The 15591-nt window shown below is 39.9% G+C and overlaps 1 long non-coding RNA gene across 8 annotated transcripts in view; it reads left to right on the top strand.

The window, feature by feature from the left end:
* The window catches only part of LOC126488609 (uncharacterized), a 30177-nt gene extending 20262 nt beyond the window's left edge, over window positions 1-9915 (top strand). For 3 of the 8 annotated variants that reach the window (XR_007588762.1, XR_007588760.1, XR_007588761.1), the window contains exons 3-5: window positions 4338-4502; window positions 5666-5766; window positions 9536-9907. This is a non-coding gene — a long non-coding RNA (uncharacterized lncRNA). Of the gene's footprint in view, window positions 1-2188; window positions 2447-2545; window positions 3768-4337; window positions 4503-5665; window positions 5767-9535 lie in introns of all 8 variants that reach the window. The other 5 variants (XR_007588758.1, XR_007588759.1, XR_007588763.1 and 2 more) reach the window with 4 other exon arrangements.
* The last annotated feature ends 5676 nt before the right edge of the window (window positions 9916-15591 follow it).

Here is a 15591-nt window from a genome sequence, read left to right as displayed (position 1 = left end):
GTGCACCGTGTTCTACATGGCCACTGCAGGTCATAGGCTGTGGCCCGATGTGGATTCTCTTCAATAGCTTTAAGAGCAGCAGTGGTGTCTCCAGGGTAAAGGGGGAGTGGTGGTGGCCCAAGTTTCCTGGTGTCACTAGGTAACGACATATCCCTTGTCCGCTGCAGCTATGCTCCCATACCTGTCAAGGCCACTGCACCTCTAGTTCTGCTTCTCTCCTCTACGAACGTCGCTCTATTCTGCCTGCCTAAGTGTTTCATTTCTAGTTTTCTATCTTGACTTTCAGAAAGTAAAAGCATAGTCTGGCCTAAAAAGTAAATTATCTTTTTCATGCTGCTAAAGTCACATAGACTTCATGAGCTAAACAACAGCGATTATTTTTGTCCTCAGTACTGAAGGATAGAAATGCAGGGTCAGTTTGCACTCTCACCAGCAATGCACAAGTGTTCCCTTTCCCCCACAACCTCTCCAGCATAAGCTGTCATCAGAGTTTTTGATCTTGGCCATTCTTACGGAGTTGTTTTGATTTGCATTTATTTGATGACTAAGGATGTTGAGCATTTCCTTAGGTGTCTTTCAGCCATTTGAGATTCCTCTGTTGAGAGTTCTCTGTTTAGGTCTGTACTCCATTTTTTTTTATTGGATTATTTGTTCTTTTGATAACTAATTTTTTGAGTTCTTTTTATATTTTGAAGATCAGACCTCTGTCTGATATGGGATTAGAGAAGATCTTTTTTCATTCTGTAGGCTGTCGTTTTGTCTTGTTGACTGTGTCCTTTGCTTTACAGAAACTTTTCAGTTTCAGGAGGTCCCATTAATTAGTCATTTCTCTCAGTGTCAGTGTGGTGATTTCTCAGAAACTAGGAAACAACCTTCCTCAAGACCCAGTAATACCACTTTTAGGTATATATCCAAAGGATGCTCAATTGTGCCACAAGGACATGTGCTCAACTATGTTCATAGCAGCATTGTTTGTCATAGCCAGAACCTGGAATGCCTAAATGCCCCTCGACTGAAGAATGGATAAGGAAAATGTGGTACATTTACACAATGGAGTACTACACAGCAGAAAAAATAACAACACCTTGAATTTTGCAGGCAAATGGATGGAGCTAGAAAACATCATTTTGAGTGAGGTGACCCAGACACAGAAAGACAATTATCACATGTACTCACTCATAAGATTTTTTTTTAATTTTTTTAAAAATTTATTATGTATACAATATTCTGTCTGTGTGTATGCCTGCAGGCCAGAAGAGGGCACCATACCCCATTACAGATGGTTGTGAGCCACCATGTGGTTGCTGGGAATTGAGCTCAGGACCTTTGGAAGAGCAGGCAATGCTCTTAATCTCTGAGCCATCTCTCCAGCCCCATAAGATGGTTTTTTAAACATAAAGCAAAGAAAACCAGCCTACAAACTACAATCCCAGAGAACCTAGACAACAATGAGGATTCTAAGAGAGATATACATCGATCTAATCTACATGGGAAGTAGAAAAAAACAAGATGTCCTGAGTAAATTGGGAGCATGGGGACCTTGGGAGAGGGTTGAAGGGGAGGAGAGAGGCAGGGAGGGGAGCAGAGGAGAGAAAAATGTAGAGCTCAATAAAAATCAATAAAAAAGAAATACAGGGTCAGGATGTCAGTTGATTGGCTTATTCTAAAGCTGCCCCAGAGACTCTGTTCTTGGCTCCTTCCTGGAGGCTGTTTGGGAAGCTTTGGTACTTTTGGCTTGTAGATGTGTTACTTTGGTCTCTGCCTTCATTTTCACATGCTTTTCCTTCATGTACATGTTTGCCTCTGTGTCCATATTTCCTTATTTATAAACATCTAAGTGTTATTAGAATAGAAGCCACTCTTATGACTCCATTGGAATTTGATCATTTGCAAAGACTCTATTTCCAGTTAAGGGCACGTTCACAGGAACTAGAGGTTAGGGCAGCAGCATTTTTTGAGAGGTTAAAATTCAATCCATTAACAGTATGTAATATTTATGAGATGGTACCCTTGAAAATTCATTGGTAGTGGTTTTCTATGTAAGCTTGAAGTTTGTTGAAACATTGGTATAATTATATGAGTGTGTGCCAATTGATGAATCACATATGAATATTTGTTCCGGAGACAGGACTTGAATGTTCTTAGAAAAACTCTATACACACATAATTTTTTTTTAAATTTTTTTAAGATTTATTTATTATGTATACAACATTCTGCCTCGATGTATGCCCGCACGCCAGAGGAGGACGCCAGATCTCAGTACAAATGGTTGTGAGCCACCATGTAGTTGCTGGGAATTGAACTCAGGACCTCTGGGAGAGCAGCCAGTGCTCTTAACCTCTGAGCCATCTCTCCAGCCCCCTACACACATAATTTAAATGAAGATTTTTCCACTTCGACTGACAATTTCCTCAGGAGCCATAGACTAACAAAAACCCATCACCAGGTATGAGAATCTCTTTTTTGAATTGTTGGCCACTGTTTTCAAAGAGACGCCCAAAACATTATAAGTCATTATATTGCCTTTGTGTATCCCCAAAAGCAGAAAGTAAGTTCCTATTGTTGAACACGTCAAACATATCAGACACAGAACCAGAGGAGCCAAGCTGCCTGCAACCTGAAAGTCCCTTCCCTGAAGACCAGCTTGCATGGTATCTGAAAGTGTCACACATTTCCAAAGGAGGAGAGCAAACAACAGTCCTGTCTGCACTCAGCTATGACACTTATAAACTGTAACAATGTCCAGAGTTGCATGCTAATGCTAAGGGTATTTCTTTTTTTTTTTTTTAAAATATTTATTTACTTATTATGTATACAATATTCTGTCTGTATGCCTGAAGGCCAGAAGAGGGTGCCAGACCTCTTTACAGATGGTTGTGAGCCACCATGTGGTTGCTGGGAATTGAACTCAGGACCTTTGGAAGAGCAGGCAATGCTCTTAACCACTGAGCCATCTCTCCAGCCCCGCTAAGGGTATTTCTTGTTGTTAACCAAAGGTAACCAAAGGTCTCTAATTGGACTGAAGGCCCACTCAACAAGAGGGAAACCTAGGCAACTACTCAGGGCTAGGGAAATCATGTGTCTTGAAGGAGAACCTACAACTGCCACTTTTCTAAAACTAGTGCAGTCCCTAACTACATTCTAAATGGTTCTCTTTATACCCTTAGTAAGTGTAGTTCTTGCCCCGCATCAAGGAAACTTCTCTTTGCAACATATGGAGACCATTACAGAAAATCACAAGCAAACAAAATACAGAGTTGTGGAGCTTAGACTCAATTCATACATCCACAATGAAATCATTACATTTAGTATTTGTATCATGTCTTTAACCAGAAAAAGCGTGACACATACCTCAAAGATAGATGTTATTAATATTTCTGAATCATCATATAATACTTGACAAGTTCTTGACACATTTTTTCATTGAAGATTATATTACACACAATTTTCTAGAATAAGTTATATTCCATAGTACTCTAAATATATATCCAAACTTAATATCCATTGGGTCATTAACCTGATGGTCATTGGTGGTGGGTTGTGTCACTGTATTTTCAAGCATCAAGTTAGCCTTGTCTTGTGGGACTGAGTTCTTTGCCATCCGTCTTGTCCCTCTTACTTTCAGGCCTCTGCCCGACATTTTCAGTGATCACATTGTTCTCCCAGCTTAACTGCTCTATGAGGACAGAGGTCTAGGTTTTTGGTCTGTTGCGCACTTCCGCAATCCTTCTCATGTCTTTCTCATCCCATCTTCTACTCTCCCAAAGGTACGTGACATTTTCAGGTACTGTGTAGTCTTTTTCACTGCCACACCTTTCGCTTCTTCCTCCACCAAGAAGGCCTTTTGGCACTCTTGATTCCAGCTTGCACTTTCTTAGTATTTGTCTCAAGTGATATTTTCTGAAGATTTGTAGACCAGATTTTCTTTCTTTTAGTATCTGTAGTATTATGTATAAAACTTGTCTTGGAACTGATTATATGATGATATAGTATCCTGTTTTCATATTTTTGTTCTTACTGGACTTTAAAAAAACAAGTTTAATTTGTTCTTTGAGAATTTAATGCAAACACGAATACAATATATTTTGATCTTATAGACTCTTTTGTTTAGTGTTCTTCCAGATATTGTAGAAATTGGAAACCAAATGAAGAACTGTATTTAGAGTTTGTAGCCTAGTAGGGGACTCCCAGTTTCTATGACCTGGAGGATGGTGAAGAAGGATGTTAAGAAGACTTCATTGATAAAGAGAAGATAACTGGAAATCTTTTAAACATGCAACTGTTACTGTGCATATTTTTACAGTGCTTTAATGCTAACAGAGTTGATTTGTTTACAGGTGGCCATGGATTTGCATCGCAGGTTGCAGCAGATGGGTGCCGTTAAGAAGAACCCCAGACTTGATCTATGGTCATTGTTATCTTCTAGTATGACACTCGACTTTGCTACTGAACTCTTCCTGTGCAAGCTGAGAAGCTTGGCTATAATTTGGTCTTTTATTTTTGTAAGTAGCTATACATAGCTGAGAAATTTTGTTCAAACTACATTTTTTTATTAATTTTTAAATTATATATTTTAAAGTTATGGGTTCTCCTAAGATTCACAGGTGTCACTCTTTTGATCAAAGGCATGTCTTTTTTAATGTTATCCTACATGGTTACATTAGTAAAATACAGACAATATATTTCTCTACTACAAATGCCAACTATTTCAAACTCTTAAGAACATATAAATTCAGTTCCTGTAAGAGTATATTTGATTTCGCTTGTGCTAATGACAGACTTGGGATTTGTTCATCTGATTTTTTCAAAGTTTTTTTTTTTGAGACAAATCTTTCAGTAACACCTATACTGCTACTGTTATGAAGTTGTCCAGCAAACCCCCTTGTTGACAGAATTCTCAACAGTGCTATGAATTTAGCACCAGGTTTTCGAGTTGTATTTGTTAACTGCTTCTTAAGGATTTTTAAAAACAGTTTTCACTTGAATATATTATCCTTTTATGTAATATAGAGGCATAACATTAATTTTACTTGCAACATTTTCAATAATGTCTAATTCTCTCCCCAACCCCTATGAAGCAGAGTCAACTAGAAACTGGTAATACTCAATTTCAAGAATTGGTATGAGCACTTTATAACACAACTTCTGTATTAAGCAGAATAAATACAGTAGAAAAATTAAAGTATTTTTTCTTCATAAAAAGTTGTGATATTTTTCAGAATTCTGGGAAATGTCTAAGTAATTTTGGCTGCATTCATATTGCATTTAATGCTATTGAGAATATTGCTAACATTAACAAAAATTTTCTGTAATTTTCCCAGTTATTGCTACTGGTGATGAGGGATGTGAAGTTGGCATACATCCATGTTTTGAGCAAGATTCTACGTGTCAGAGACAATCTTTCTTTTTAAGACAGCTGATAACATTTTCAGATGGGGATAGTGGTCAGGGTTGATTATCCCATAGATATCATATGATATCATAGAGTATAACAAATGTCTCAGAATAAACACAACTGTAAATTTTTATTTCTTAGATAAATTTTAAACATTTTTGTTATTTTTTAGTTTATTAGACTATAATAGTTTGGAATCAAAGGTGACTTTTATTCTATAGTAATTATTTTGTCTTTTTTTCTGTGACATTGGCAATGCTCATCTTACAGATAATAGGCTGTGTTGAGAAAGGAGCTTTGACAATAGAAGTAATCAACTAGCAGGTCCATTTCTACTGTGGAAAGCGGCTGGAACCTCATACCTATGGATGGTGAGTCAGAGCCACATTCATCCATCAGAAATGCTATGAATATTACTCTGCTCAGTGCACTGTTGGGACGTTGATGTATGAGCTTCATCAGTTGACTGTAAGCAATCAAAGTAAGACCGAAAAAGAAAGAAGTGGGGCCTAGGCAGGTGCCCAGTGGGTAAACTGAGGCTATTTGTGGCACAGATCTGAGATGTCACAAGAAGCCAGATGTGGTGATATGTCTAGAAACACAGTACTGATACTGGATGGAGACTAACTGGTCGGTGACTAGTCAAAATGGGGAGCCTCAGGTTCACTAAGAGAACCCATCTCTTAGTAAGGTAAAGTGTTGGAATGGTGACAAAGTGGTTAAGAGCACTGACAGATTCCCAGAAGACACAGGTTCCACTTACAGCAGCCACATAGCAGTCAACAACTGCCTGTAACTCCAGTCCCAGGGGATCTAATGGCTTCTTCTGTCTTCTATGGACATTGTACATACATTGTGCACAGACATATTCAGGCAAATACTCAGACACATATAGATAAATAAAATCACAGAAACTTTGAAAAGGAATTAGATGGAGAGTGACCGAGGATTGCTTATCAACCTTTGGACCTTGCAAAATGGGTTTTATACACACACACACACACATACACACACACACACACGTATATACATCTGTATTATTTTTTTGTTGTTGTTTGTTTTTCTTTTTGTTCTGAGACAGGGTTTCTCTGTAGCCCTAGCTGTCCTGGAACTCACACTCCAGACCAGGCTGGCCTTGAACTCATAGAGATTCACCTGCCTCTGCCTCCTTTGTGCTGGGATTTAAGGCATGAGCCACACCAACTGTTCTAAATCCATACTCTTAAATATATAAGTACAACCTTTTCATTCTCCATAATGCTATTTGTATGTGTGTTTTCTGGGCTGCCCGTTGGTGTTGGATGACCAGTTGGAGTGCTCTCACTGGACCAGACTATTTCTACCATTTTCTGCATTCCTTAGTTACTTATAGTTCTTTGTCTACGCTGAGGCCTGTGGTCTTCTCCTGTCTAGTAGATCTACAGCTGTTCTCATTAGGTTCATGTTTAGGTAATCATGTTATTGATATTTTATGTGTGTAGCTTTTTTTTTTTTTGTTTTTTCGAGACAGGGTTTCTTTGTGTGTAGCTTCTCACAGCAAACTCTCTGATTGTGACTTTTCCAATCTTTGGGCTTCCTCTTCCACGTGGCTCCCTAAGTCTTAGGTAGGGGAGTTTTTCTATAGTTGCCTCCATGAAGCTTTGCATTTGATTGGTTATGGTTTTCTGTAGTAGTCTCCATCTATTGAAAAGAGAAGTTTCACTTATGAGTGGTGATGACTACTTATCTGTGGATATAATTATAAACATTTAGAATGTGGTGAGGGAGTATACTGGTTTAGGAAAGTGGCAGTTATGACTTCACTAGGTCTGGGGAGTTGGCTACGTTCCCAGTACTAGGCATGGCTTACCTCTTGTTGAGTGGGTCTGAAGTCCACTTAGAGAGATGTTGGTCACAAACAAGGTAGGTTATTCTATCATGCTGAGTATTTTTGTGGTTCATAGGCATCATGACTAGCTCTGGATAGGACTATTGATTTCAAGTCAGTTTGTGGCTGGAATTCTTTAAGCAGAACCTTCATGGTATCTCCTTTGTATATTTAAGAGTACTCTTCAAGTAGTAGAACAAGTAGTTAATTCTCAAGTTTTCTAGAGGCTGAGATTAGGATTATGGGAAATACATTTAATTATAAGACAGGTCCCAGCCTCAACTGAATGTGCCAGACATTGTTGACTCCCATGAGTGGCCTTACCCTTTCTGAGACGTGGTTAATGGAGTTGGGAGGAGGGGGAGAAAAGTAGGGGAGAACTGTGGTTGGTATGTAAAATTAATAAAAAAAAATAAAAATTATAACAGGTCATCTAAATGGTAGCCAATTGGTCACCTAGCAGATATATCATGAAATATGAAATGTTTGACCATTGTCTTAGTTTGGGTTACTAGTGCTATGATGAAACACCATGACCAAAAGGAGTTGGGGAAGAAAGGTTTTATTTGACTTACACTTCCACATTGTGGATTCCAATAGTCTAATCTTGAAGAAACTTAGGACAGAAACTCAAACAGGGTGGGAACCTGGAGGCAGGAGCTGATGCCGAGGCCATGGAGGGATGCTGCTTACTGGTTTCCTCCCCATGGCTTTCTCAGATTGTTTTCTTATAGAACCCAGCCCACAGTGGGCTGAGACCCCCCACATCAATCACTAATTAAGAAAATGCTCTACATGCTTGCCTACAGCCCATCTTACAGAGGTGTTTTCTCAATTGGGATTCCCTCTTGTCATATGACTCTAGCCAGTGTCAAGTTGACATAAAATTAGCCAGCACAACTATCGTCAACAAAATGTACATACTTGTTTAGAAATTTTGGAAACTTGTGTTTCTGTAACATTTATTTATTCATTTGTGGCTATGTGTATTGAATCCTGGGTCTTGCACATGCTAGGATAGTGCTCTGCCTCAAATATGGCCCCAGGTTTCTGTGATTTTCATACTAAAAGTTTTTAGATGACTTTTCTTGTTTATAAAATATATGGATTCCTTTGGATATATACCCCAAAGTGGTATTAATGGGTCTTGAGGAAGGTTGTTTCTGAGAAATCACCACACTGACATTCAAAGGGGTTGTACCAGCTTGCATTCCCACCAGCAATGCAGAAGTGTTTCCTTTCCCAAACGATGCTCAATTGTGCCACAAGAGCATGTGCTCAATTATGTTCATAGCAGCTTTGTTTGTCATAGCCAGAACCTGGGAACAACCTAAATGCCCCTTCACCAAAGAATGGATAAGAAAAATGTGGTACATTTACACAATGGAGTACTACACAGCAGAAAAAAATAACGACATCTTGAATTTTGGAGGCAAATGGATGGAGCTAGAAAACATTATTTTGAGTGAGGTAACCCAGGTACAGAAAGACAATTATCATATGTACTCACCCATAGGTGGTTTTTAAACATAAAGCAAAGAAAACCAGCTTACAATCCACAATTCCAATGAGGACACTAAGAGAGCCTTACAAAGATCTAATCTACATGGGAAATAGAAAAAGACAAGATGTTCTGAGTAAATGGAGAGCATGGGAACCTTGGGGGAGGGTTGAAGGGGGGAGAGGTAGGGAAGGGAGCAGAGAAAAATGTAGAGCTCAATAAAAATCAATAAAAAAGAAATAAAAAATTGGAAAAAAATAAAATATATGAATCCCATTCCTTTTAGTCTTCATTCAGGTGTTCTGCTGTAAGTCACTACAGAATGCTCCAGCCTCACTCTGACAACCCTTTGTTTCATCATTTCACATCGCGGGCAGTCCTTGCACACTCGCAAATTCCAGGAAAACTGAGTAGCTCCCAGTCGTGCTGCCATGACAATCTGTTTTGTACTCTTGTATTCATTCATATTTTTGTCTTGACCATTGTGGTATTTTTACTTGGCTTATCTTGTAAGTAGCAACTTTTCATCCAGCAAGTTTTCTTGATGACTTTTGTCACTGAGATTTCCAGTTCACAAGTCTGTTGCAGAAATTGTAGTTTATTGTTCATAGCTGTATTCCTTTTTTTTTTTTTTTTTGCTGGACTAGATTTTTTTAAGGGTAAGCACAAAAGTCACATGTTATGGGTTTTTGCATTTCCATTTTTGGTGTGATCCATGACATAGGACGTTTAATGAACAGCTGTTGAATTAAAGTCTGGATGTTCTCTCTAGAAAAGAGAAGGGAGCACCAACTGCGGCGATGAAGTCTGTACCGCGGATTCCGAAGGGCGCTGTGAAGGTTCTTCTCAGAGTCGTCAGTGTGTAAATACTGTGCTCCCAAGGTCTCGCTACAGTCATACTAGCATCTTGGACTCCATGCACAGAACTTGGCAGTTTTGAACAACTATTTGTGATTGAAAAATGACCGACAAATTTAAGGTCCCAAAGCTCAGTTTCAGTACCCAAAAAGCCGCTGTCTCGCCCGCTTGCCCCTCTCTTCCCGTGCTTCACACCTGAATGTTGGACCCCCATTACTGTTCTGTGAGTTTTTATTAAAATAAAGAAAAAAAAACTTAGTATACCCTATTTGGAGCTAGTGTGGGATTATTTGATTCGCGACCCCCCCATCTGTCGTGTTCCACTTCAGTAGCTAATTTTATTAACAGATATTAGGTTTTAAAGATTGTAGACCTTAACGCTATTGTTTTTCTGAATAAGGTCTCCAAATGCTTGGGTATTAATCAATTCAAGTTGGGAAAGGACATTTCTGTTTGAAAATTATAAAAGAGAAGTTAAAGGACGTCCCATTTGCTACCACATTGAAAGTTTCATTTGCTTTAAAGTTGCCATCCTGATATCATGCAGTCTTGATTAAGTGACTATTATGTCTAGAATTACTAAAATGACACAGTTTTGCATGATTCAATAGTTTTACATTTTAAAACCACCATTTTATCACATTATTCTATTACCAATATGTGAAGTTTTACATTGGCTTTGTATTTTGTCTTGACCATTGTGGTATTTTTACTTGGCTTATCTTGTAAGTAGCAACGTTTCATCCAGCAAGTTTTCTTGATGACTTTTGTCACTGAGATTTCCAGTTCACAAGTCTGTGACAAGACAAAAAATTTGTTTTGAAAATTTTAACAACAGTATAATTTCTGCTTTTGCATTTCAAAGTGAATTTATGATGGTGAACTTATCTTTTCAGATAAAGAAATCATTAGGGTAATTTGTTAATATTCATACAATTTCTATAAAATGATATCAGTTCTATAGGCCGTTTGGGCAGTTGCCTAAACCCAGGCTGTAAAAATAAGTTGTCTTTCTTTCTTTCTTTCTTTCTTTCTTTCTTTCTTTCTTTCTTTCTTTCTTTCTTTCTTTCTTTCTTTCTTTCTTCCATTCTTCCTTTTTTTTCTTTTTGAGACAGAGTTTCTTTGTGTATCTTTGGAGCCTGTCCTGGAACTTGCTTTGTAGAGCAGGCTGGCTTTGAACTCATAGAGATCCACAAGCCTCTGCCTCCTGAGTGCTGGGATTTAAGCCTTGGCCCACCACTACCTGGTTTTTGTTTTTCTTTCTTAATATCAAAGAAAATGCACAGGGAAGATCTCTGGCATTAAGAAATTCTTTTGCTAAAGGCAGTGTAGTTTCCCTTAAATGTCTAATTTGCAAAGAGATCATGATACTGCAAATTTAAAAAGAGGGAATATTTTAATGGTTAACAGGGAGGGTCTCTTTCTGAATAGCCTGAGTTGGTAGGGGTTTCCATGGGCCCCTTTGGCAACAACTCAGTTAGATGTGACCCATTTCTTGCACTGGAGGTTTCAGTTGATGGTGAGAGACGCCTCGCTGGGACTGTGTCTCCCTGCTATTTGGTGATTCCATTTGTACTTCCTTTACAGTTAGTTGTATATATTTTAAGAAGCTTCTACTGTAGTGTGTTTCCATAGACCTCTCAGTGGCCCTTAGTCTAATTCTTCCCCACATTTCCTCTCTTATCACATCTTCTTTTCCCCTCTAATTCTCCTGTCCCACTCTCCCTCGTTCCATGCATCTATAATATACATTCTTTTTCCTTTTCATAGAGAGATCTTTCTTTCCCCCAGTGCTTTACTCTACAGTTAACATTTGGGGATTGTATAGCCTGCTTATCAAAGATTTAACAGCTAACTTCCACATGTAAGTGAATAATACCATGTTTATCTTTTTGGGTCTGTGTTACCTCACTAAGGTTGATTTTTTTAGCTTTGTCTAGTTACTTGATAATTTCATGATTTTGATTTTTTAAATAGTTGAGTGACATTCCATTGTATAAATGTACCATATTTTCACTATCTATTCATCGGTTACTGCACATCTAGGTTGTTTCCAGTTTCTGGCTATTATGAATAAAGCAGCAATAAACGTGGCTGAGCAAGTGTCATTGTAGTAGGAAATATATAGTAGGACAATAATTGCATTATTTGTTTACATGATGTCCAGTTTTTTGAAGTTCTTTATATACTTTAAATATTAGCTCTCTATCAGATGTGTAGGTGGTAAGAATCTTTTCCATTCTGTAGGCTGCCACTTTGTGTGAATGGTGGTATCCTTTGCCTTGCATTAGGTTTTCAGTTTCATGAGAGCTCATGGAGGCGGGACATGGCATCCCAGCAGGAGGAGACGAGTCCAAGAGCAGACAAAAGAGTCAAGGATACACCAGCTACGGGTCCACAAAAGCATCAAGCTAATAGCACATATGAGAGAACCTGGTGAAGACCCATGCAGGCCCTGTGCTTGCTGCTTCAGTCTCTGTGAGCCCCTATGAGCCCTGCTTAGTTGATTCAGCGGGCCATGTTCTCCTGGTGTCCTCCATCCATTCTGACTCCCGAAATCTTTCCTCCACCTCTTCCATGGGATTCCCTGAGCTCTGAGGGGAGAGATAGGATGAAAACCTCCAGTTTAGACTCTCTCTCAACATAATGTCTGGTTGTGGGTCTCTGCACTCCCATTTGCTATTGGAGGAAGCCTCTATGATGTTGACTGTACAAGGTACCGATCTAGATCCATGATCTGTGAGTATAGCAGAACATTTTTAGGATTTTTTTTAGACTAGTCACGTTTGGTTTTGTCTAGGGGTCTAGATTATCCAGTCTCTGGTTTCTGGCCATCCAGACAGAATAGGGCACAGGCTCCCTCCTGTGGGGTGGGCCTCAAGTTAAATCAGACATTGGTTGGCCACTCTCACCAATTCTGCACTGCAACTGTCCCAGGGCATTGTGGGCAGGATACATTGTAGGTCAAAGGTTTTATGACTGGGTTGATGTCCATGTTTCTCTTTTGGTAGCCTTCAAAGTACCTTCCTGTACCAACTTGAATTCTTCACATTTAGTGAATTGTGTGGGAGTTGTCACCCGCAATGGGCTCTCAGTTAGTTTGCAGACAGCACCTCTCTGTCCTAGTTTCAGCCCTGGTTGTTTAGTGATCTCCAAGGGACCCCCTTGGCTAACAACTCAATTGAATGCATCTCAGTCCCACCAAGGGGAGTCTTGCCTGGCTACAATAGATGACCAGTTCAGACTCCCTATCTCCCATTACTAGGAATCGTCACTGGTGTTACCATTATAGATTCCTGGAAGTTTCCACACTGCTTCCCAAATTCTCCCAATTCCAGTTGCCTCTCCTTACACTCTCTGCCTCCACACCATCTCTCCCCACAACCTGATCCAACCTGCTTCCATTCCCACCAGTTCCCAGTCCAAATAGCAAAATATATTTTCCTTTCACAAGATTCATGCCTCACCCCTTAGAGCCCTCCTTTTGACCTATCTCTAGGTCTACAGATTGTTGACTGGTTATCATTTACTTAACAGCTAATATCCATGTATAAATGAATACATTACCATATTTGACTTTTGAAGTCTGTCTTATCTCACTCGGGATGATTGTTTCCAGTCTGTCCACTTGACTGCAAATATAATGATGTTATTTTTTTTATATATTTTCATTTATTTATTTATTAAAGATTTCTGTCTCTTCCTCACTGCCGCCTCCCATTTCCCTCCCTGTCCCCCAATCAAGTCCCCCTCCCTCGTCAGCCCAAAGAGCCGTCAGGGTTCCCTGCCCTGTGGGAAGTCCAAGGACCACCCTCCTCCATCCAGGTCTAGTAAGGTGAGCATCCAAACTGCCTAGGCTTCCACAAAGCCAATACGTGCAGTAGGATCAAAAACCCATTGCCATTGTTCTTGAGGTCTCAGTAGTCCTCATTGTCTGCTATGTTCAGCAAGACCGGTTTTATCCCAGGCTTTTTCAGACCCAGGTCAGCTGTCCTTGGTGAGTTCCCGATAGAACATCCCCATTGTCTCAGTGTGTGGGTGCACCCCTCGCTGTCCTGAGTTCCTTGCTCGTGCTCTCTCTCCTTCTTCTCCTGATTTGGACCTTGAGATTTCAGTCCGGTGCTCCAATGTGTGTCTCTGTCTCCTTTCATCGCCTGATGAAGGTTAATATTCAGGAGGATGCCTATATGTTTTTCTTTGGGTTCTCCTTCTTATACACACAAGATGTTATTTTTTTAAAAATGAAATTTATTTATTTTACATCTCAATCACAGTTTCTCCTTTCTCCTCTTCTTCCATTCCCTCTCCTCACCTTTCTATTGTTCCCACACTAAATCCACTCCTTCTTTGTTTCTGTTCAGAGGGCAGGCCTCCCGTGGATATCAACAAAGCATTGTATATCAAGTTGCAGTAAGACTAAGCATCTCCCCTTGTATTAAACCTGGGCAAGGCAACCCAGTATGAGTAATAGTGCCCCCAAAGCCAGCCAAAGTACAATGAGCAGCATTAGGAACTGACCCCACTCCCAGTGTTAGAAGTCCCACAAAGTAGACCAAAGTATTACCTCTCTCTCTCTCTCTCTCTCTCTCTCTCTCTCTCTCTCTCTCTCTCTCTCTCTCTCACACACACACACACACACGGGCTTGGTTGGTCCCATGTAGTCTCCCTGGTTGTCTGTTAAGTATCTGTGTGCTGCTATGAGCCCAGGTTAGTTGTTTCTGTGCATTTTCTTGTGATGTCCTTGACCTCTCTGGCTCCTACAATCCTTTCCACCTTTCTTCAGAAGGATGTTCCAAGAGCAGCCTAATGTTTGACTGTGGGTCTCTGTATCTGTTTCCATAAGTTACCAGATGAAGGCTCTCTGATGACAATTGGGGTAGTCAAAAATCTATGAGTATATCAGAATTTCATTAGACATCATTTTACATTGACATTTCCCCCCCAAGCATGTTTGGTTCTATCCTAGGTCTCTAGGGCATCCATCCTCTGAGTACCAGCACTACAGGCATTGTCAGGGGTGGGCTTACTTTAAAGGCATGGGTCTCAGGCTGGACCAGTCATTGGTTGGCCACTCCCACAATCTGTCTGCCACCCTTACCTCAGCATCTCCCATTAGGAAGGACCAGCTGTAAGTCAAAGATTGTATGGCTGGTGAGTGTCCCAGTCCCTCCATTGAAAGTCTGACCTGGTCACAGGAGATGGCCAATTCAGGCTACATATCTACTCTTGCTAAAAATCTTAGTCGGGGCCATCATTGTAGCTTCCTGGGGGTTTCTCTTGCACCAGGTTTCTACCTGACCCTCACATATCCACTCCCTTTCCAGTCATATCTTTCAGTACTCCCCCTGCATCCATTCCTACACTCTGATTTCTCATATTCCCACCTGTCCACAGTCTACCAATAGGATCTCCTCTAGTTCCACATTGCAGGGAAATCCATACATCTCACCTTGGGTTCTCCTTGTTACCTACCATCTCTGGGTCTGTGGGTTGTAGCATGGTTATCCTTTACAGCTAATATCCACTTAGAAGTGAGTACATACTATGTTTGCCTCTCCGGGTTTAGGTTACTGCAATCAGGTTAATTTTTTTCAAGTTCCAAACATTTGACTGAATATTTCATGATGCCCTTATTTATTTATTTTATTGATTTTTTATTGAGCTCTACATTTTTCTCTGCTCCTCTCCCTGTTTCTCCCCTCCCCTCTTCAACCATCCCCCAAGGTCCTCATGCTCCCAATTTACTCAGGAGATCTTGTCTTTTTCTGCTTCCCATGTAGATTAGTTCTATGTAAGTCTCTCTTAGTGTCCTCATTGTTGTCTACGTTCTCTGGGATTGTTGTACATTTACATAATGGAGTACTACACATCAGAAAAAATAACGACATCTTGAATTTTGCAGGAAAATGGATGGAGCTACAAAACATTGTTTTGAGTGAGATGTCATTATTTTTAACTGCTGAAGATTCC

This window comes from Alexandromys fortis, unplaced genomic scaffold (assembly GCF_014885135.2).
Source record: "Alexandromys fortis isolate MF-2015 unplaced genomic scaffold, M_Fortis_MF-2015_v1.1 scaffold_163, whole genome shotgun sequence".
Lineage (NCBI taxonomy): Eukaryota > Metazoa > Chordata > Mammalia > Rodentia > Cricetidae > Alexandromys > Alexandromys fortis.
This window is presented reverse-complemented; position numbering and strand designations above follow the sequence as displayed.